Source organism: Macrobrachium nipponense, chromosome 28 (genome assembly GCF_015104395.2).
Source record: "Macrobrachium nipponense isolate FS-2020 chromosome 28, ASM1510439v2, whole genome shotgun sequence".
In the NCBI taxonomy this organism is placed as follows: Eukaryota; Metazoa; Arthropoda; class Malacostraca; order Decapoda; family Palaemonidae; genus Macrobrachium; species Macrobrachium nipponense.
Window position 1 is genome coordinate 39,518,324 of NC_087217.1, and position 24,555 is coordinate 39,542,878.

General features: G+C 42.8%; 1 pseudogene; it reads right to left on the reverse strand.

Moving 5' to 3' along the window:
• The window catches only part of LOC135201679 (small ribosomal subunit protein uS5m-like), a 170,576-nt pseudogene that overhangs the window by 62,298 nt on the left and 83,723 nt on the right, over positions 1–24,555 (reverse strand).

Here is a 24,555-nt window from a genome sequence, read left to right on the forward strand (position 1 = left end):
GAGGCACTGAAGACCGTCCTCGTTCTTGATCCAGTCCCGCTCCAAATAAAGAGGAGACTTCTAAGGGATCCATCTTGTACTGCCTTGTCGATGCACGACAGAATACAAAGGAAGTACTTCCGGGTCGAGACCCTCAGCGTCATGAGCCTTCTTGGACATCACCCCAAGGGACCAATCTAAGAAATTGTAAAGACTTCCAAACATGGAAGAGTCCCTTGAGGAGATGATCCAATTCCGAAATGCCCCAAGTCACACGGGCTGAGTTCAGTCCGTGTCTTCTAGACGCATCCACTAAGTTAGAAAATTCTGCTTCGGCAAGAGGACGGGAGACAAAGACCCATATTCTCTCCCGTTTGGTACCAAATGCCCCTTCTGCCAGCGAGTCTTCTCGCTGGGGGCATGCAGAAGGGGACCGTCCTGACTAGTTCCTTCTTAGTATCCACCAAGTGTTTAGTGACTGAAGAGCCCTCTTCATAGAGATAGTAGGTCTCATTTTAAGGAAAGACGAGGATTTAGGCACCTTTGCACTTGAAAACAGAGAGCGCGGAAGAGGGAGGGAGCGGCAGGAGTTAACGACGTCCCCATATTTCCTCAAGAAGAAGGGCTGTTAAGAACTTTGTAGCTGGAAAGTCCTTCCCTAACCGCGAGCCTCGTCTTCAAAGGAATTCTCGTCCATCTCGGGGTCCAAAGGAGAATTCCCAGCAAAACCAGGAAGTCTTCTATCCGAGGGAGACAAACTCCTATTGGAGAGGGACTAAGAGAGTGTACAGAGTCCCTCTTGACAACAGTAGACGTCTCACGTCTGGTTGGTGCATCAAGTCTGATAGACAGATTACGCTTGTAAGACGCCCTCGCGTTTGGTTGGCGCCTCTTGCCTAGCTGGCTCTTCGTATCTGGATAGACGCCTCGCGCTCGGATGGCGTCCTGGCTGGCGCCTCGCGCCTGGCTGACTCCTCCCATCTGGAGGACCGCCTCGCGCTCGGCTGGCGTCCTGGCTGGCGCCTTTCGCGCCTGGCTGACTCCTCAGTCTGAGGACGTCTCAACGCTCGGCTGGCGTCCTGGCTGGCGCCAAGCGCCTGTCTGAAGCGTCGCGTTTGGATGACGCTTCGCGCCCTGTTTGACGTCATGGCTGGCATCTCGTGCCTGATAGGCTGCACGTATCTGGAAGACGTTTCGCGCCTAGAAGACGTCTTGCGTACGGCTGGCGTCCTGGCCGGAGAGCCTCGCGTCTGTCATGAGTTGCTCTTGCACTTGTTCTGAAATGCAAGTCCTCTTCTACATGCTTGGAAGAGGAATCTTCATGTCTGGAAGGAGCCTCGCGCCTGGCAGGTGAAAGAGGACGAGACTACTTGATAGGAAGCGCAACGTCCTTCTTGCGCGTCGGATCTCTGGTCAGAACTCCTCCACCAAGGAGGCTAGTTGCTCCTGAACAGCAAGTAGGATCCTCTTAGAAGCTTCCCCGGCGTCCCTCCTCAATGGGAGGAGAGGGAGACCTCGAAGGAGAACGATCCGATACATCCATATAGGGAGACATAGCGCACACTTCGCCTTCTTGATCGAGGAGGGAGCTTATCTCAGAAAAGCGCTCTGGGCTCGAGTTCAAGAAAGATTCTTTCCAATGCCTTTTCAGGGGCCTGGAAAGATCCGAATCCTTCCACCTCGTTTAGGTGAAGGAGAGGGAGAAGAAGAGAAGCACTCTCGCAGGACGCTTTTTCTAACGCGGTCCTGAGCAGTCTGATGCGAAACAGAACCTGCTGAAGGGATGTCTGACCGTTGGGGATTCTCCACGACCAATCCTTAAGGGCTTTCGACTTTCCTTCTCCTCTGGGCATGGGAGCTTGGAAGAGGTCTAGGCCTGGGAGCGTCACAGAGACGATCAAACGTCCCCTCCACAACACTGGGAGCACTCACTTCACTGTACATGTCACTGTCACTATCCTTATTACCTTTTAGGTCCGCCATTTTGGACCATCATCTAGTGGATAGTAGCCTTCAGGTCCGCGATTTCAGAGCTGATTCTGAATGCAAAGCCTGTGAAAGTCCCGATATAGAGGGAGAATCAAAAACATTAAGATTAGGAGAGATAGACTCAATAAAAGGCTCAATAGGCCTTGAACACACACCCTTTGATGCACGTCTCACTCTATCCCTTTCTAACTTCCTCAAGTAAGAAGTTAGAGTCTTCCATTCTTCAGCATTCAACCCCTCACATTCATGACAGGTATTAGATGAAGAACATTCAAACCCCCTACATTTACGACATACAGTGTGAGGATCAACCGAAGCCTTCGGTATCCTCACCTTGCAGCCTACATTCACACACATTCTCACACTAACACTTGAATCAGACATACTGAGAAAAATCCAAAATAAAAGCAAATCCAAATTCAGTCCACAGTAGCGAATGCCAAAAACACGATCCAGGTACGTCACCAAAAAGTCCGATGAAACGATGAACAAATGCTTTGAAATAAGAATTTCAGGTCAGGAGGTAGTAACAACAATGTTGATACCACCGGCGACGAGAGAAAATATGATAGAAAACGGAATGGTTCCTAGTCCTGCAGCCCAGGGCAGCCGTAGATCACCTGACCTACCTGTAGCGAGTGGCGCGAAATTTGAATTTCTGTCGGGGACGCGGAGTCTTAGCTAAGTATATATCTGACAGGTAAGTTGATTGTATGAAATTGGACTTTCACTAATGAGAAAAGACCAAGATGATGTTCAATAAATGGGAAAACCTTCTCTTGATCCCAGGATATCTCTTAAATAGGCATAACACATCTTTTCTTTCAGCAGGACAATTTTGTTCTTTGTTACAAAGGTGTGACAAATTCGGGCTTCTCTAATTACCATCTGTGGCACCAGTTCATCAGCCAACATGTCATCTCAGTTTTGTGTGCTTATTCTTATTTGGATTCCAATTTACAATGGTTGAGTTAACCAATCCTTGACTTCAATCAATTAATCAGCAATCAAGAGAGAGAGAGAGAGAGAGAGAGAGAGAGAGAGAGAGGAGAGGAGAGAGAAGAGAGATAGAGAGATGAGAGAGAGGATAGAGAGGAGAAGAGCGAGAGAGAGAGAGAGAGAGAGAGAGAGAGAGGAGAAGAGAAGAGGAGAGAAGAGAAGATGAGACTACAGTATCTGTGCAGTTTACCTTAATGCAATTCATGTGTACATACAAGCACAGGACTTGTGTAGTGTTTTATATCATGAAGCTTGAGTATGTACACATAAGTAATGAAGCCCTATTGAGGTTGTAGTGACTGCAGACATTTACGTTCAAGTCACAATCGGCAAATTCCATTGGTAAATAATGGAGTGAACAGTGATGTTTCAAACTCACAGGGTTTGAAGGTGGTTGGCTGAGGCAAGTGCATTTCTATTAACCAAAATCCTAGAATTTCAATGATTCACATACCAAAGACAAAATATTGATACATGGCATAACAACAGATTTTACCTTCACCAATTGGATCTGGAGGCCCTATGCTTCTTCCAGGCATTTTTGTTTGTACCACTCCAACCTCTTTCTAGGGGATCAATACGCAAACAAAGGGCGAAAAACACCCATGTTGTCACGTAACTTCAAAAGTTTTGCTTCTCTCTCTTCATCTTTTGGTAGTTTTTGCTGCTGAACAAGTTCCTTTCCACGCAAAACTGGACCACTGAGACCAGGCCACTGAACATTTTCACTACCTGGAAAATAAAAAAATTTGTAATTGAAATTTGATATTTATAGTCTGCATAATACTGCAAATGGAAGCTGCATTATTGTATTACAGCATTCTAATTGTAGCATAAAATATAGCAACAATGAGCAAAATGACATTTTTATGATAAAATAAAATTTTATATATTCTTATCCAGTACTAATTATTTAGCTAACAATTTCTTGCCTCGGGAGCTTCAAGATTAAAAAATTCTCGGGTAATGCTTCACAGGTTTAGCACAGACGATAAGACCCACCCACCAATGGGAATGCAAAGAACTTCTAGCAGACCACTTCATACTATTTATGCCATATGTCCATCAGCGGGGAACTGGCAGGGCTCCATCCGTAATTATTGTGTAAATATTATAGTATAAAATTTTATTTTATCATAAAAATTTAATTTCTTTACAAGTGACTTACCCAGTACTACTTAGCTGGGATACATGGATATAACATATTATACTCCCAAAACATTAAGTGATAATTGATTGAAATAGAGTCACTTGTAGTTCTTGACTAATTAAAGAGAGCCTGCAGCAGTGAAACTGCCTTAACTTGACCTGTAGCATCATGGCAGTAAAGCCAGGAGTGCCTCTACATTAAGTGGGAACTTTGTAGCAATGGAGTACACCGATGGCTAGCAAAAACTTTATAGGTGGCATTGCTGTGGGCACAGTACCACAAAGAAAACAACTTAATACAACCAGACATATTATCATCTCCACTGGAATAAAACCACAACTAGCTAGTAGTATAATGAATGAAATTTTCACAATATATACATTTTTTCTATGGATATGTAATATACATTTGTGTGTACTTATACATGTATCACAAACTGTTCTCTGACCTTGTACAAAACTCAAAACAGCAATTAAGTACCGAGCACAATAATTTCTCTCCACTACATACTGCCCCTACACTTCCAGTTCTCTGCAAGGAAAAGTGTAATAAGTTAAATTAATCTTTTGCCAAAAACAGATCATATATGGTACCACTATACAGGCAGTCCCTGGCTTACAACAGGTTTGGCTTACAACGTTCCGAGGTTACAACGCATTTCAATTACTATATTCATCAGAAATTATTTCCAGGTTTACGACATGTTCCAGGGTTACAATGCTTATGACGCCGATCTGACAGAAAAAATGACTCCAACAATGCATTAAAAATGCATTAAAAAAGGGATAGTGTTTATAAAAAGTAATGTAACTCCCGCAAAGGGATAGTGTTTAGTCTTCAAGGCATTTTCCAATCCCTCCACGTATTTGTACCAGTGTATTGATGTCCTCATACATCTCTTCGCAGATGCCTACCATGTGCCTTGTTTTGGGAAGTGGATTCTTGTGAACAAGTGATCCAGGGATTCATCATATCTCTGCTGTTTTATTTCCACCAGATCCAGGGATTCATCATATCTCTGCTGTTTTATTTCCACCAGAAGCGAATATTACGGTCCTCCACTCCAGTCTTCAGCACAGAGCCGATCTCAACGCCTTTAGTTTTAAATATTTGTAAGCATGGTGAAAGAGCATGAAACAAGATCCAACTTCCTCAAAAGGCAAGAGTTCATTGTATATAGTATTAGGTATTTATTGCTAGGTAAAAGATTTGACTGCCATAGATGTGTGCACGCCGAGAGAGAGAAGAAGTTTTTCAATCACTAACTTTCATTTTTTTTTTGCTAGAAGTGTTAAAATTTTACAGGAAACAGTGTCAGGTTTCCTTTGCAAAAAAGACATTGCCAAAATCTTGTGTCAAAAGAGATTGCACATTAGTTATTTAGCGAGCTGCAAATACAGCTTTGCTGGTTTTATTTTTGTGACCAAGGCTCTCTCTCTCGTCTCTCTTTTCTCTCATCTCGTCTCTCTCTCTCTCTCGTCTTTCTCTCTCTCTCTAATCTCTCTCTCTCTCTCTCTCTCTCTCATATTCCCCATTTCAATGAAACTCAATAAACATAGCATTAAGGTAATTTCATGAGCGCAAGGTAAAAAGATAGTAGGATAACAAAGTCTTTTCATGAACACAAAGGTAAAAAGATAGGAGGATAACATCCATTCCTGTTCAAACAAATCATAAGTAATTCAAAACTCCTTTACTAGAGACTAAGCTACAATCAGGTGAGTAAAAGAGAAAGGCAACGCCCCTTCCCCTCATCTACAAGCCGCATGTGAAATTCTCTCACGTACCTGAGGTGTCTAAACATGAGGGTTGTCAGTGGCCAAATTTTCTCATATGGTAACGTGCAGACGAGCGCTTAATAATCACTGTAGGAATGTTAAAAGGTGTGAAATCTTGTTGGTGCCTGAATTCCCATTTTGGGTTGGGAATCCACCTATATTTTCAGCCTACATGGACGGCTAAGCCATGCCTAACTTTTCAAGACTAAAGTGAACCCCCGCCCCCATATTCGCAGACGCACGTATTCACAGATTTCTCCCTGGAAAATGTACCCCCATTATTTGTGGGAAATTCACCTATTCGCAGTATTTTTCTATGAGAAATATCCACAAATTCCTGGTTATTTTTATCAATTTCATCATAAAATGCATTTTTTGTGATAAAACTATTACAAAAACTAGGTATAAACCTTTTTAGTGGGGGTTTCTTGTGTTTTAACTAACAAAATGGGCAGTTTTAAATGTTTTTTGGGGGGGATAAGGGTTTCAACTATTCACGGGTTCTAGCTTTTCGTGAGGGGGTCTGGTACCCATACCCCTATGAAATATGGGAGGAACACACTGTAGTGCTGCCAGCGTTTACTCTGGTCAAAATGGCCAGCAATGCAGCACTGGACGAGATTAGGGCCTTCACCGCAAGTGGAAGGGAATTAGGGTTGGAGAAGACAAAACTAATCAATTGGGTGAGCAAAAAGATGAAGGAAGCTGCCCAAGAGAGAATTGAAGCTGCTGAAAGGGAACCCAAGAGAAGAGAGAAGCTGCTGAAAGGGCTTTTCAGGCAGCTGAAAGGGAGATAGAAAGACCTCACCAACTGGCTTATGGCAGACCGAATGCCAACCTGGCACCCACGAGTGCGACACCCCCTCGCTCACATTCTCACCTCCACACATGGGAACCCTCATTGGGGCTTAGGACAATAGCAAGCCTAATATTGGCTCAATCATGTCAAGCAGGTGTTTGGGAATTTCAATCCATACCCCACAGGAAGTGGCCCTCCTCCTGGCAAGCATCTTGCTGGTAGGGGGCATACTGCAAACCAAGCTTTCCCTCTCGACCGTCGAGGTTGACTTTTCTCCTCAGCCTCCAGCTTGACTCCGCCACCGACATAGAGTCAGTCAACCCAAATCTGGAGCCCGTAATTACCTCCTACTCCTCCCCTTCATCAGCAGCTGACCAGTCCCAGCGTAAGGACTCTGCTGACCCTCAGTTGCCCAAAGAACACCAGAAACTGAGTCAAGCCAGCATTAGGGAAGAGGGGCGAATGCTATAGTTTAGACTGTCGCAGCAGTCGGTGTCGATGCCACTCCAGCATCTGCTACAAATTTGGGTCTCTCCAGTTTCCCCCCACCCCCAACCCCCTGGCATCGTCAAACCGGCCTCAGAGAGGTTGAAGGAAGAAGGGTAAAGGATGTCAAGAATTCCAGAATACCTGGAGGAACAGATAGGTCTCTTTGCACTACTGATCTCGCACAGTTCGCCACATTCTTATAGGATTCTGGCCTCTCTAAAATCCAGAAGGGGATGTGCCAAGTTCTGTTACTTTCACTTCTTTCTTATCCTTTTGTAACTGCTTCTATTTTTTTTACTGTCCATATCTTCATCCTCACATTTAGGCACCGCTTTCTATTTTATGCGCTGCTTACGCAGGGTCCATCTGCCAGGAATTCTGGCCTTATAAACTAGTATTCCAAGGCATAGGCAGTCCTCAACAACATGGCCCCTTAAAGTCTATAGGCTTGTCATAACAGTGTCACAACTAACACAGTACCATACCCTAAGCACCTAACATTCCATGAGAATAGGAATAGTACTCATAGACAGCAAGAATGCTGTACATTCAGCTTAGCCTACTGAGGCAGTATTGTTTATAGCATGGTTCATTTATACATTGTCAGACTTATTTTTCTAATCAAGTAATTTTCACTAGTCCTCTACATTTTGTGTAATTCTCAATGTTCACTGATGAGACTATACTAATGTAATTTTGTCTATTCTCTGAGGAAGATTACTCCTTTCCTTGATTCTGCCATCTTGAATTACACTCATATTCTTCATGGAGAAATTCATGAATTGCTTAGAACCTTGCTGATTATTAAAAGGCCTTGTTTATCTTAATGCGTAGCCCTACTGGCAAAGGGCCATTTATTACAAAATTCTGGGTTAAAATAACCACCCAAGAATGTGTTGTACTGCCCCCTCAGGGCCTACTTATAGCATGCCTTAATTTATGTTAAAATACAGTGCCCTGCATGATAGAACTAAGATTAACACTATCAACTATTATCATTTATAAGTATTATAATTTATAAGCAATAACTACTAGAACTTACTGGTAGATATTTGTCTCACAACTAATTTAATCTTAAAAGGTATCTAAGTTTAAGTTTACCTTTGTTTGTCACATTTTTGTTTTCTTAATTCTTTAAAAGAAGATATTTTCAGTTAATGTTAATCCTAAGGAAAGTGAGCTAATGGTCTCCAAGCTATTTCTGTTTTGGCTTTATGACTTAAGCATTGGTTAGTTCACATTTAGCTTCATGTAAAGTTAGACTTTATTGTCTTCATTACTCTCCAAAGAAAGTAAAAAACATTTGCTAAGTTGAAATAGCAGTTTCATACATCCAGAGTTAATTTTAAGTTATGTTCGTTCCTGCCATTTCAATTCAACTATGGTTGAAATGGTCTCTAGATTGAGGAGGTGTTCTAAATTATGAACATCGCCAAGTCAAAATAGAAAAATATTAATTTAAATCCATAAAACAGTAGCCACTCTATGATTCATCCACTACCTCTTTGAAAGATCTCTGACTCACAGCTGTCTTTTCCACAAACACTGCTGCCAGTCCATTTTTCCTTCCAGCAGATTAACAAGCTGATTAAGCCCAGTGTCCGAGAATTAAGCCCAGCTGCCCCAACCACCTGAGAGGCCCATGAACTTTGGAACGCCAAGAGGCCGGGTAATTGCACTGGAGCAGCTGCCCTAATGGATAGATCGGAAGATGATAAAAAGGCACAGCACAAACAGCTTTAGACCTTAACTCACCATCTTGGCAGCAACAGCCTCCTGGGAGCAGAATGCTTCTCCTCCTTCCTCCTTCACCTACCTCTTGGACTGCCCCACATTTTCAATTGCTCTCTCCATTGTGCTTTCCCTCAACAGAGCCACCATTGAAGACAGATGAGCCCAGGCTATCAGGTAAAGTGCAAAGTTAATGGTTTGAAGCAGTCTTTCCTCCTTAAATTTACTGATTCTTTTATGTTTCATTGCTACAAGTAACTTATGGTCCTTAGTCACTCCCCAAGCAACACTCCCAGCCATTGTACCATGTAACCTGCTGCCCCCTCTGAGTATGTTGATGCTGTAAGTGTCCTTCCATGGTGTTTCTGAATCATTAAGCGCCCCATAGTGATTAGTTATGCTATACCACTGAGATGTAACATTCATCTTTGTAAGCCACTGTCCTACACCCCTATGATTGATTTAATAAGTAATGTAACTCCCCAAAAGGGATAGTGTTTAGTCTTCAAAGAATTTTTGTCCGATCCCCTCTCCACGTGTTTGTAGCCAGTGTATTGATGTCGTCATATCTCTTTGCAGATGCCTACCATGTGCCTTGTTGTTAGAAGTGGTGTCTTGCGAACAAGTAACCCAGGGATTCATCATATCTCTGCTGTTTTATTTCCACCGGAAGCGAATAATCCAGTCCTCCACTTCAGTCTACAGAAGCAAGCCGATCTCACCGCCTTTAGTTCCTTAGACTCTAATGAAATATATGTAAGCATGTTAAACCTCTAAGTTTACCTACCTTCCTTCACTCTGAAACCGGTCCTAAGCCGTAATCTTTAACTTTTTCCATTTGTGCTATGGTTCCTTATTCATTCTTGACCTTACCTCGACTCAGATCTGTTGCTCTTGAAAGGAACCACAAACATAACAACTCTAAGCGTGTAATTTGTTCTACAAGAATGTTTCTCCATGTAAAGCTCAACTTTAACCTTAATTTATGACAAGTTAACCCTTAAACGCGCCGAAGCAAGTACTTTAAAAATCGTCTCCCTCCCGCATGCTGGCGGCGTTTTGCGAGTGAGCGCCGAAGCGAGAAAAAATGTTTTTTTTCAAAAAATCACAGCATGCTTAGTTTTCAAGATTATGAGTTCGTTTTTGGCTCCTTTTTTTGTCATTGCCTGAAGTTTAGTATGCAACTATCAGAAATGTGAAAAAAATATCATTATCATATATAAAATATTGGGATATATGACAGTAAAAAGCAAAATTTCATATATAATTGTATACAAATCGTGTTGTGAGCAAAACGGTTAAAGCTAACGAGTTAATTTTTTTTCGTTGTATTGTACACTAAATTGTGATCATTTTGGTATATAACACATTGTAAAATGATCAAGGCAACACAGAGAAAATATTATCACAAAATGACTACATGAATTCGTAAGCGCACGGACGTAAAAAAAAGCAGTTTTCAAAAATTCAAAAAAATTCCACCATAAATCGAAATATTGTGCTAGAGACTTCCCGTTTGTTTGCAAAATGAAGGTAATTGATTGAATATTACTAGACTGTAAATGTTGTAGCTTACAATTGCAGTTTTTGACCATTTCAGTCGAGTTAAAAGTTGACCGAAGGATGAATTTTTTCTATCTATCGTTATTTATATGAAAATATTTCAAAACAGATAAAAGTTACAACCATGGGTTGTTTTTTGTTGTATTTTACATAAAATTCCACACATTTTCACATATATAACTTTATGTAACGGCTAATTTAAAATGGTGCAAACATTACGACAATCGGATGAAAAAATTTATGATTTTTTCGGAAGAGTTACCGTGCGGATGTAAGGAAAAAGTTTTATTCATAAATTCACCATAAATCGAAATATTGTGCTAGAGACTTCCAATTTGTTGCAAAATAAAGATAAATGATTGAATATTACTAGAATGTAATAGTCTTAGCTTACAAATGCGTTTTTTTACCATTTCGGTCGAGTCAAAGTTGACCGAATGTTGAAATTTTGGCACTTATCGTTATTTATATGAAAATATTTCAAAACTGATAAAAGCTACAACCATAGGTTGTTTTTTGTTGCATTCTACATGAAATTGTGCACATTTTCATATATAAAACTTTCTGTAACAGCTAATTTAAAATGGTGCAAATATTACGACAATCGGACGAAAAAATGTCTGATTTTTTTCGGTAGTTACCGTGCGGACGTAAGGAAAATGTTTTTTTTTTTCATAAATTCACCATAAATCGAAATACTGTGCTAGAGACTTCTAATTTGTTGCAAAATAAAGGTAAATGATTGAATATTACTAGAATGTAAGAATGTAAGAGTTTTAGCTTACAATTCCGTTTTTTTACCATTTCGGTTGGGTCAAAGTTGACCGAAGGTTGATATTTTGGCCCTTATTGTTATTTATATGAAAATATTTCAAAACTGAAAAAAGCTACAACCATGGATTGTTTTTTGTTGTATTTTACATGAAATTTGCACATTTCCATATATAAAACTTTATATAACGGCTAATTTTAAATGGTGCAAACATTACGACAATCGGACAAAAAAATGTATGATTTTTTCGGAAGAGTTACCGCGCGGACGTAAGGAAAAAGTTTTATTCATAAATTCACCATAAATCGAAATATTGTGTTAGAGACTTCCAATTTGTTGCAAAATGAAGGTAAATGATTGAATATTACTAGAATATCAGATTTTTAGCTTACAATTGCATTTTTCGACCATTTTGATAGAGTCAAAGTTGACTGAAGGTTGAAATTTGGCACTTATCGCTATTATATAAAAATATTTCAAAACTGATAAAAGCTACAACCATGAGGTGTTTTTAGTTGTATTCTACATGAAATTGCGCACATTTTCATATATAATACTTCATGTAACGGCTAATATAAAATGGTGCAAAAATTATGTCAAAGTGACGAAATAATTTCTGAGATGTGTCGCTGATGTTTCTGGGCTCAGCTCGTGTCGGCCTATGAAAGTATCCTTAATATCATTCTTTCTAGGCAAAATTAATCTAAAATTACCAGAGAAAAAACAAAATTAAGAAAATGTCAGTAAAACAAAAACCTGACTCGCTCACTCTATAAAGAAGTGTCGGTATGAGAATAGGGGCGAGTGGGATCACTACCACGAGTCATTCACCATTTAGACCTTCCAATCTAAAAATCCCCACCAGAGAGAGCTGATACTAACGGGTGATGCGGCCGCTACTACTAACTACTACTGACGCCACGGACAGCAGCGCCCCTAGCGTACATCCTTAATTATTAGACGGTACACGTTTGTACGCTTTTTCTTTCGTGCCGTGTTATCTTTGGATTTACTCTTCCTTATTCACCATGGAACGCTGCTGCCATCGCATCGGCTAAGTTAAGTGCCTCATAAGTAGTATTTTACCGTATTTTAGTCTTCCAGGGACCAGTATTTTCCTTCTAATAGGTCATATACGGTCTCCCGGTTGACTCGTGGCGGCGCCAGCCGCCTCATGTTAAGAATTTCCCGGTCTTCCATACTGGGACTTCTTATACTTATGGGCTTTCTAAATCACGTTCATCGTTTATTACATCGTTTTTATAGCTAGGACAGCCCTTTTACCATTTCTCTTAGTTTGGTATTTAGGGCTATTCTGTGTTTCTGGCCCAGCATCCCGGCTCTTGCTCTTCATCGGCTATCGCTGGCTCCGAGTAGTCAACTGTTCCTCGGAACAGTTTGCCTCCTCCTGGGCTTCTTTTTCTTTTGCTAAAAGTGTCTTTTCCCTCTTTTTACGATGTATTTTTAGTTTTTATTTAGGGTGTTAGGCTAGCCTAGGTGCATGTCCCATGTGTTGGTACAGTCTGGTTCATGTGGCCCTTCCACGGTTGTGTTGCTATCGCGGCTTAGGCCACTTGCGGTCACGTGTTCCATAGCACCTTACCCTTCCCCTTCCCTCCCTACCAGGTATAGGGAGGGGTCTGGGGGACTCCTTGGTTACCATGACACCACAGTAGCCTTCCTCCCTCTTTCTCTGAGGAGGCCAGGAGCTCCCTCCCAGCTGGGGTATAGGGCGACCACTTGTCTCGGGTACCGGGTCACCGAGCGGGTAGTTGTTGAGACGGGGAGGAGTAGGCCACCCCCCCCCTCTCTCTCTCCCGCCAAAAGGCGTACGCCGCGTTACGCCCCCGAGGGGAACCCCCCCCCCCCCCATGCCTCAGTCCCACCTTTCCCCCTACTGTAACGAACGGAGCCTCCGCTGCAGCCGGGGCGGGCCCCTTTGGTTATAGTTCGCCTGGCTCCGCCAGCAGGGCCGGGGTGGTCACTACTAGTGGTCTGTTGCTTGCCTACTATATCCCTGCCTTTTTCCCGCCCTCCCTGCACCGGAGGAGAGCTTGCTTCTTCCCCGGGCACTCTTCTAGTAGACGGGGAAAGATTTATATATATTTCGTTATAAATATAAGGATATACCCTAATTTTACGGTGAATTTTAGTATTAACTAACTGTGTGTATACCATCTCCGTCGTTCTCCGTCGTGGTTTGTGGCATGGCTCACCACCACCTGGTTGGATATTCTCTCTTGTCTCCGGCGTAGCCTTAGACAACTCCAACCGCCTAGTTACCACACGTATTATGGCGGGGCTCTGGTTTAATCTAACTTCACGCTCCGGCATGCAGCGGAGCAATTGTTAGGCTGTAAGTGTTCTCCTGATACTTATGTATCTTTCCACTTACAGGCTACCAACTGTCAGGTCCTGGGGTGTAAACGCGACGCTGTACGACCCCTGCGCCCACGATGAGTGCAGGACTCACGCCCCGTGTGCCACGACCCACAACTCTATGATCGTCTGGCACCCACCCGAAGCCTGCACCATTTGCTATGACCTTGTCAGTCAGCTGGTGGGGGGGGGTAAGTCGATTTTAGACTTCTTTATCGTATTACTAATAACACTTAGTCATAAGCTTGTTAAACCCGTCCCCGCCACTAGAAGCTTCATCTCGCCTTCTCTTTCAGGCTGCCGCCGTGAAGGAAGTCGCCCTAGCAACCCTGAAGGCTTGGTGGGCGGCTTCGAACGCCGCCAAGGGCCAGCCGTACATCTTAGATAAGAAGCTGGCCGTTCAGATCTTCCCCGGCGGCAAATCAACAGGCTACGTTGATCCTATCTCGGCAGCCCCTCTCATCGCTTCCTACAGCAAAGAGGTGCAGCAGTCGGTCGGGTCCGCGGCCACGCAGGAGCCGGTCCCAGACGTCGCAACTTTGGACCTGAACATCGAACCTATGGCGGTAGGGGCGGAGGATTTGTTGGTTGAGGTAGGTGTGTCGGGCGCCCAAGGTCTTTCCTTGGGCGCTCCTGGATCTTCTCCTGTCCCTTCTACTGCTTCTTTTCAAGGCTTTACGGGATCTGAGATCCCTGCCCGCTCTCCCGCTCTCTCTGTACCCCCAAAGGTGAAGGGACAGAGAGAACAGAAGACTCCACAAGACGACTTCTAAGAAGTCGTCGTCGTCTTCTTCAGCAAAGAAGTCTTCGACTTCCTATGCTGACGCGGTGAAGGCTAAGCCGAGCTCTTCGTACTCCAAGAGCTCTAGATGCAAGGCTTCTAAGGAGAAGGCCTCGCGCTCCAGTCGAGCCAATGCCTTCTCCGGCCTCCACCGCATCCACTCCGGCAACGCCTGGTTGGAGTAGCGGGACCGAGCTCCTTTGATCCCACTGCCCTTTTCAGCAGTGGTGATGCAACAGGGTGGGAGAAGATGGTCGGCTCGCAGGTCTCCGCCCTTGAAACCAGGTTTGAACAGATGTTTGCACAACTGTCAAACACCCTCAGTCAGTCGGCCAGTCCGGTCCCCATTCAAGATCTCTCTAACAGAGTTAGAGAGAATGAGGACCGAGTAGCTGGGTCTGTCTCAGGCTCCTCAACCAATCTCCCCAGTAGCAGGTACTGGCATTCTCCAGCTACCTCCATATGAGTCGCTACCAGCCTTCTCCATGGATAATCCATGGAGAGTGGCCGCTTACGCTACGCCTCCATTCAAGGACAGGTATGATATCTGTCCCGGAGTGTGGAACTCGAAGGATTGAGGACTTCGAGTTTTATCCTCCGGGATTAACTCAGCCTTTCATTGGATATGCTAGGCTGACAGTGGCGGCCCTCACTAGGGCGGACAAGATTTCCCGAGAAAACGTGCACTATATAGTAGAGAGCACGCACAGCGGGAATGGGTTCACTGCCTGGAGGACTGGGAGTGTACCAACACTAAGCTCCAGGCTTTCAAGAGTCCTTTCACTATTTTTGCTACGGAGGAGGAGGCTTCTCTTCCGTCGCTACCAAAATAGTGGAAGCGACTCTTCAGGCAGTCCTCAAGGATGAGCCCTGCCACAGCTGAGGGAAGCTGATTCTATTTCTCCGCTCTTTCCAGCCTTTGGGGAATTGTGGGAGAACTTGCCTGCCACATTCACGATTGGTAAGCTTAAACCAGACTGCGCAATGGACCAGTTTGGCGAAAAGCTTCCAAGGCTGCCTGATACTTTGATTCATGCAGAGTTCGATGCTCGAACTAGGTTTGGGAGGTCCCTCAACTCACTGATTATCACTGAAATGGCGGCACTATCGTATGGCACAGAACCGCTATTCAAGATTCTGGCCAAGTCTCAGCTTCAAACAGTTCAGACGGATGCTTTCGACTTCTTCCAAGCTAGGAGGAACTGCCGAAAGCATGTTCTGCAGGAGTGCACTATTAGGCACGAACCTAATAGACTCCTGGCTTCCAGCATGTGGGGGGCGGACCTCTTCCCGAAGTCCGCTGTGAATGAGGTGCACCACGAGGCTGCTAGGCTCAACCAGAGCCTTAGTCTAGGTGGGGCATCTCTTCTAAGAGGAAGCAAGAATCCGCCCTGCTGCTGGTAAGAAACTCAAGAAGTCTGGTTAGAAGGTTCCAGCCTTACCAGAAACATCAGCGCAAAACCGAGGCAGTTCGTTCAGCGTCCCAGTTACCCAACAGGGACAACCATCGACTTCGAAACAGGCCCAACCCATCCTCCTGTTGTCCCCTCAATCGCAACCCTCAACCTCCTACGCAGTCTCGCCGGCCTTCAACTCTATGTATGAAGGTCAAGCTTACCAGCCTTTTTCCCCCAAATAAAAAGGCTTTCGAGAGGTAGCAGGGCGAGAGGCCACTTTCACCAGCGTGGCACGGGAGGGAGAGCGGCAAGGGGAAGGCTTCAGAGGAGGGCGCGGAGGTCAACCCGCCCAACAACAGTGAGGCTCCCAGGTAGGAGGGAGGCTGTTCCTCTTCCGTCACAGGTGGGGGTTCAGCAAATGGGCACAGAGCATCATGTCCAAGGGATTGGGTTGGAGTTGGATCAAAGATCCTCCTCCAATCAAATCATTTTATCAGGAACCATCAAAGGAATTGACAGATTACGCGGAGGAACTCCTTCAGAAAGGAGCTATTGCGAGAGTCAAGCATCTAAAATTTCAAGGTCGCTTATTCAGCGTGCCAAAGAAAGGCTCAACAAAAAGAAGGGTAATCTTAGATTGTCAAAGCTAAACTCTTTCATTCGTTGCGACAAGTTCAAAATGCTTACCATCTCGCAAGTAAGGACCTTACTTCCCGTGGGGCCGTCACATGCTCCATCAATCTTACAGACGCATACTATCATATCCCTATAGCCAGGCACTTCCGCCCATTAGTCCTAGGCTTCAAACGTTCTCATTCAAAGTGATGCCCTTCGGTCTGAATGTAGCCCCCAGGGTATTCACGAAAATAGCAGAAGTGGTAGTTCAACAATTGAGAACTCAAGGGATAATGGTAGCAGCATACCTCGACGATTGGTTGATCTGGGCACCAACGGTCGAGGAATGTCTCAAAGCCACAAAAAAGGTAGTTCAATTTCTGGAACATCTGGGGTTCCAGATAAACAAGACGAAATCCAGACTTACTCCAGAGTCTCGTTTTCAGTGGCTAGGAATCCAATGGGATTTGTCTTCCCACAATCTGTCAGTTCCGGTGGTCAAAAGGAAAGAAATAGCCAAGTCTGTGAAACAATTTCTCAAATGCAAACAAACATCAAGGAGAAACCAGGAAAGAATCCTAGGTTCTCTTCAGTTTGCCTCAGTGACAGACATTCTCCTGAAAGCAAGGCTGAAAGATATAAACCGAGTTTGGCGATCGAGAGCAAACGCCAAATCTCGAGACAAGTTGTCAGTAATTCCACAGATCCTTCGCAATCAGCTCCGTCCATGACAAAAGTGAAGAACCTGGCCAAACTAGTACCCCTTCAATATCCCCTTCCAGTGTTAACCATTCACACGGATGCCTCCCTGTCCGGGTGGGGGGGATATTCTCAATTCAAGCAAGTTCAGGGGACTTGGTCAGTTCAGTTCCGCCAGCTTCACATAAACGTCTTGGAAGCAATGGCAGTATTTCTTACCCTGAAGAGACTTCTTCCCCCGAAAAAGTCTCATCTAAGACTGGTTTTGGACAGTGCAGTGGTAGTTCATTGCATCAACAGAGGAGGGTCCAAATCCAAACATGTGAACCATGTCATGATAGCCATCTTTGCACTAGCAGACAAACACAAATGGCATCTGTCCGCCACTCACCTTGCGGGGGTAAGAAATGTGATAGCAGACGCTTTGTCCCGGTCGGTCCCTCTGGAATCAGAATGGTCCCTGGACGACGGGTCATTCCAGTGGGATATGCCGGAGAGTCCCAGGTCTCCAAGTGGATCTCTTCGCCTCACAAGCGAACCACAAGCTCCCTTGCTATGTGGCCCCCAACCTGGACCCTCTGGCTTATGCCACGGACGCCCTGTCGTTTTTAGATTTGGAATCAGTGGAGAAAAATTTATGTCTTTCCTCCAGTAAATCTTCTTTTGAAAGTCTTGAGCAAGCTGAGACTTTCAAGGGACTAGTAGCTCTGATTGCTCCAGACTGGCCCAAGAGCAACTGGTATCCTCTGCTTCTGGAATTGGGTCTCCGACCTCAACGGATTCCCAATCCCAAGCTGTCGCAATCAGTACAAATGAGGACTGTGTTCGCTTCCTCAGGAATTCTTCAGACCCTAACTTTATGGACTTCATGAAGTTTGCGGCTAACAAAGATGCTAACATTGATCCACAAACATCCTCTTCCTAGAATCAGATAAGAGAGAGTCAACTATTTGACAATATGACTCAGCTGTTAAAAAATTAGCACTCCTTCCTGAAAGAATCAAACACTACAACCATGACAGTTAACTTAGCTATATCCTTTTTCAGATCCATTGTTTGAAAAGGTTTAGCAGCTAGCACTATTACTACTCATAAATCGGCTTTGAGGAAGATCTTTCAGTTGGTTTCCAGATAGACCCTAACAGAATCTTACTTTACGTCTATTCCTAAAGCCTGTGCTAGACTTAGACCTTCTCAAAGGCCTACTGCAGTCTCATGGTTCTTAAATGATGTCCTCAAACTAGCCTCAGATACTGACAACTCGTCTTGTACATTCATAATGCTTCTTAGAAAGACGTTATTCTTATTAAGCCTAGCTTCAGGAGCTAGAATTTCAGAACTGTCGGCTCTATCCAGAGATGCGGGTCATGTGGAATTCCTCCCCTCAGGAGAAGTTCTGCTTGCTCCGGATCGTAGTTTTTTGGCTAAAAATGAGGATCCTCTTGCAAGGTGGCTCCTTGGAAAGTCATCCCACTTCCGCAAGATCCTTCTCTCTGCCCAGTATCAACTTTAAGAGCCTTTCTATCTCGCACATCCTCAAGATCCTCAGGTTCTCTCTTTATGAGAGAAAAAGGTGGTACTTTATCAGTAAAAGGAATTAGACAACAGATCCTTTACTTCATTAAACAAGCCAATCTTGATTCATTTCCAAAAGCACATGACATCAGAGGAGTAGCCACCTCAATTAACTACTTTCAACATATGAACTTTGAGGATCTTAAAAGTATACTGGATGGAAATCTCCGACAGTCTTTAAACGTCACTACCTAAAGTCCTTGGAATCTTTAAAATTTTTCTGCAGTAGCAGCGGGAAACATTGTTTCTCCTGATACTGTATAGTAGTCATAGTATAGATCCAGGTCTCCTTTCTACCTACCTCGTCCAACATGCCTCACCCTATTGCCATGCTACTCGGATACTCTAGCCTAGCCGCTGAGATCATATTGGTGGATTGTCCCTTATTTTTTTTGCTAGGGACATCCACACTATGTACTTATAATGTACTTCAGTGTCCCTACCTTATTTTATGCTAGGGTAGGACACAATGTGTTTGTATATTATGTAAATACCTTACTTAAGTGAATCTATTTTGTTAATTTGCATTGCATTACTGGATATTACTATGTTTAATATAAGTTAATTTTAAGTACTTTATATTGTTTGCTTTCTTTATCATGTCATTGTTTAGGATAAGTTAGCTTTAAGTACTTAGTTTGTATTCTGTAATATACCTGATTCACTTATATTATATACCTCTTTTTTACAACTGATTTTCATTTGTCCTTATTCCCATCTTGTCTGTTTCTCTGGTACTCTTTCATAGGCCGACACGAGCTGAGCCCAGAAAAGGGATTTTGACGTAGGAAAAATCTATTTCTGGGTGATTGGCTCGTGTCGCCCTATGAAACCCACCCTGTCTTTGTTTACCCACCCTGCAGGACAAGATGTTCATAGATTAAGGATGACCGCTAGGGGCGCTGCTGTCCGTGGCGTCAGTAGTAGTAGTAGTAGCGGCCGCATCACCCGTTAGTATCAGCTCTCTCTGGTGGGGATTTTAGATTGGAAGGTCTAAATGGTGAATGACTCGTGGTAGTGATCCCACTCGCCCCTATTCTCATACCGACACTTCTTTTTATAGAGTGAGCGAGTCAGTTTTACTGACATTTTCTTAATTTTGTTTTTTCTCTGGTAATTTTAGAGTTAATTTTTGCCTAGAAAGAATGATATTAAGGATACTTTCATAGGGCGACAAGAGCCAATCACCCAGAAATAGATTTTTCCTACGTCAAAATCCCTTTTTTAGTTGCGAGAAGAAAGAAATTCGTGCTTGCGCGCCTGGGTAACGATTGTAAACAAAACAACGCCTTGATCCGTGAGCTCCCAGCATCCCCCAAGGCGCATGATTCAAAAGTTTTTGCCTGGTAGGCCTTAGGCCTATAAGTCTTTTTCCACGAATTTTTAAAAAAACTTTTTTATATCGACGTACCATACTTCCAATCGGCACCCAACAGACAATTTATATCGATGTTTAATACGTCCAATCGGCGTTAAAGGGTTAAGACCTCCAACCCAAAGGAGAAGAACTTTTCAGCATAACATAATTTCCATACTAATTAAAAAAAAAAGAGTATGGTAAAAAGCAAACTCAACCTTCAGATACAAGAAAGAAAGTGCCAGATTAGCCAATTTCTGATTTTTCTGAAACAAACTGATGCAGATCTGTGGTTGTGCAGTTGCTTGAAGGAGGGTTATGGATTCCATTCATGAGAAGTTCACCTCTTTCAATAGTTCTGGTATAATTTCTGGCTTATCTACATAACTCATAAGAAATTCATTGTCTTGTGAGAGGAAGTTCAGTCACTACTACAAAAGAAAACAAAAAGCCATAGAACATACACTGAAAGTAAGTCTTGGGTTTCACAATACACAGCCTCATCTAGTGTTAAAGGAAACAAACAGATGGAGGCAAGTACTTGATGTCTAGGAGATAAAGAAATTTTTGAAGCTGAAGAGATTCTCCATGAATTCATCTGAAATTATTCTCAAGGCCATTCAGAAGAACAATTGGATGATATGAATAGACCTTGAAAATACCTACTGCCAGTTTGGAGCTCTGTTTCTGAATGATCACCACTCCTCCCATATTCACAAGTCTTCTTAACACAGTTAAGAAATTTTTGTACCTACAGAATGTGAGAACTCTGTCTTTGGAAAGGATTCCTAGAACAAGATAATTAGTCTGAAGTTGACACAAAGGTTAAGTATAATATGTAGTCAATCTATCAAGTATAACATGTAGTTATCCTTTCAAGTATAATATGCAGTCAATCTTTCAAAAGTCCAAATTGACTCCAGGTTAGTAGGAAGATCATATTACAAACAAGGATGTCACAGACAGATGAGGAGTCCAGAAACTGGAATATAAAATGGAGAGGGTTCCTATATCTAATGATAGTGGATTTGGAAAAAGTTTATCACAAAAGTTGATAGGAAAAGTAGTAGATATGGAAGTAACAGGACATATACTTGTAGGAAAGCTCAGGAATCAATGAAAAATATGTGAAAGAAGAGTTGAAAATATAGAAAAGGAGCTGAAGAGAGTGGTGAGTAATAATTTCACCCCTTTAAGTGAAAAGCTGACATAAAAATGATTATGACAACAATGATAATAATGAATCATGGCACTTGTAACTAAGGTACATAATTATAATGGAGAAATAGCAAGACAGATCACTCCATATAGTAGGATAACCACAAAAGCAAAGAGAGAGAAAAACACATGAATTCTTTTCTCTGTCAAGTCAAACAACTTATAAGAATTGAAAAAAATTGCATGCTGTGTGACACCATCTATAATAATAAAATATAGTTTATAACTTGAACCTTACTTACCTAGGCCAATAATCTGGCCCCTATTTAGATTCTTTGCCATTCTTTTACCAACACCTTTCCCTCGACCCCTCTTCTTTCCAGCATTGCTGACACTGGTGACACCTTTCCATAATTGGTCAGCAGACACTGCAAAGTAATGTAAATTATATTAAAATCATCAAAAACAATCTGATACTGTAAATGAACATGTAAAATACAATACAACTAATCACAAAATTATTATTTAAAAAAGGAATCCTATTCACATGGAACAAGCCCACACAGGCCATTGACTTGATATTCAAGTTTCCAAAGAATATGGTGCTCATTTGGAAGTAAGAGAAGGTAAAGGGAAATACAGAAAGAAGAGATGTCCACTTAAGGTGGCCTCACACAACGCCTTTTATCTCCAGCCGCGAGCCGTTTGCTGCCGAAAATGGAAAACCTTGGGAGCTTTTAGCTCGAGATTTTGGCTTCCCGACTGGACGGGAAGCAGCGAGCACAAACCGCGAGCGACAGCGTAGTGTAAACAACAAGATGGCTGCTGCTGATTAGGACGTACTCTCAGGACCTTTGGCTCTTCTCCTGAGCCACTCTCGAACCCACACACGTTTTGTTTATGTTACTCTTGCATTCACACAAGATTCTGAGAAAACACATCACTGCAGCACATCTTGCAACAGTCCGACAATTTCTGGGCGCCATGATGATATCAGCTGATCAGTTTTGTTTACTTTTTCCTACTGGTCCTCAAAACCACGAGGTCCTAGTGCAATGATACAAAACTTTTGCTCGTGAGCATCAGCTGGATGCTGGCCAAAACCGCGAGCCAGAAATGACTAGTGTGATACCAGCTTTATTATAAAAAAAAATTAATTAATGAACAGATAAAAATGTATTCAATTGCCAGGAGAAAGGCATTAGGGTAGGAACGCACTGCATCTTTACTTGAACTTGGAAGATCCCATTGCATGACACCAGTTTGCTTTACTATGTACTTTCTATGATGCCAGGCTTCCCTGATAGGAAATTCCACAATCCTGAGATCCCTGAAAAGGAATCTGGAAAAAATAGAGCTGAAGTCAGCATAACAGGACTCATGCAGAAGTGTGTGCTCCTAGAAACAGTGCACATAGTAAGAAAAGTGATGGACTCCTAAGGAGGCAGGATGCCAACCCGGAACCCCACACTATAAATACCACCCAGTTGAATTGGAGGACTGTGATAGACAAAAAAAAAAAAAAAAAAAAAAAATTTTACTACTACTACTACTACTACTACTACTACTAGGACTACTACTACTACTACTAATAATAATAAATAATAATAATAATAATAATAATAATAATTCCCATGATTCCCATGACAAAAGTACTACAGAAGATGGATGCCGGGTACCAACTCAAGAAAAGAGGCAACAAAATCAACCATCTGATGTTCATGGACGACATCAAGCTGTATGGTAAGAGCACCAAGGAAATAGATACCCTAATCCAGACTGTAAGGATTGTATCTGGGGACATCAGAATGGAGTTTGGAATAGAAAAATGCGCCTTAGTCAACATACAAAAAGGCAAAGTAACGAGAACTGAAGGGATAAAGCTACCAGATGGGAGCAACATCAAACACATAGATGAGACAGGATACAAATACCTGGGAATAATGGAAGGAGGAGATATAAAACACCAAGAGATGAAGGACACGATCAGGAAAGAATATATGCAGAGACTCAAGGCGATACTCAAGTCAAAACTCAACGCCGGAAATATGATAAAAGCCATAAACACATGGGTCAGTGCCAGTAATCAGATACAGCGCAGGAATATGTGGATGGACGAAGGCAGAACTCCGCAGCATAGATCAGAAAACAGGAAACAAATGACAATACACAAAGCACTACACCCAAGAGCAAATACGGACAGACTATACATAACACGAAAGGATGGAGGGAGAGGACTACTAAGTATAGAGGACTGCGTCAACATTGAAAACAGAGCACTGGGGCAATATCTGAAAAACCAGTGAAGACGAGTGGCTAAGATGTGCATGGGAGAAGTACTAATAAAAGTAGACGAAGACCCAGAAATATACAGAGACAGGAGAAAGACAGAAAGAACACAGGACTGGCACAACAAACCAATGCACGGACAATACATGAGACAGACTAAAGAACTAGCCAGCGATGACAATTGGCAATGGCTACAGAGGGGAGAGCTAAAGAAGGAAACTGAAGGAATGATAACAGCGGCACAAGATCAGGCCCTAAGAACCAGATATGTTCAAAGTACGATAGACGGAAATAACATCTCTCCCATATGTAGGAAGTGCAATACGAAAAATGAAACCATAAACCACATAGCAAGTGAATGCCCGGCACTTGCACAGAACCAGTACAAAAAGAGGCATGATTCAGTGGCAAAAGCCCTCCACTGGAGCCTGTGCAAGAAACATCAGCTACCTTGCAGTAATAAGTGGTACGAGCACCACCTGAGGGAGTGATAGAAAACGATCAGGCAAAGATCCTCTGGGACTATGGTATCAGAACGGATAGGGTGATACGTGCAAATAGACCAGACGTGACGTTGACTGACAAAGTCAAGAAGAAAGTATCACTCATTGATGTCACAATACCATGGGACACCAGAGTTGAAGAGAAAGAGAGGGAAAAAATTGATAAGTATCAAGATCTGAAAATAGAAATAAGAAGGATATGGGATATGCCAGTGGAAATCGTACCCATAATCATAGGAGCACTAGGCACGATCCCAAGATCCCTGAAAAGGAATCTAGAAAAAAACTAGAGGCTGAAGTAGCTCCAGGTCTCATGCAGAAGAGTGTGATCATAGAAACAGCACACATAGTAAGAAAAGTGATGGACTCCTAAGGAGGCAGGATGCAAACCCGGAACCCCACACTATAAATACCACCCAGTCGAATTGGAGGACTGTGATAGAGCAAAAAAAAAAAAAAAAAAAAATGATGATATAATTGTAATTACAAAATTTGTGATAGTATCTTGAAGAAATAGAAGAAAAAAGATAGAGAACTATATTGTATGTATGCA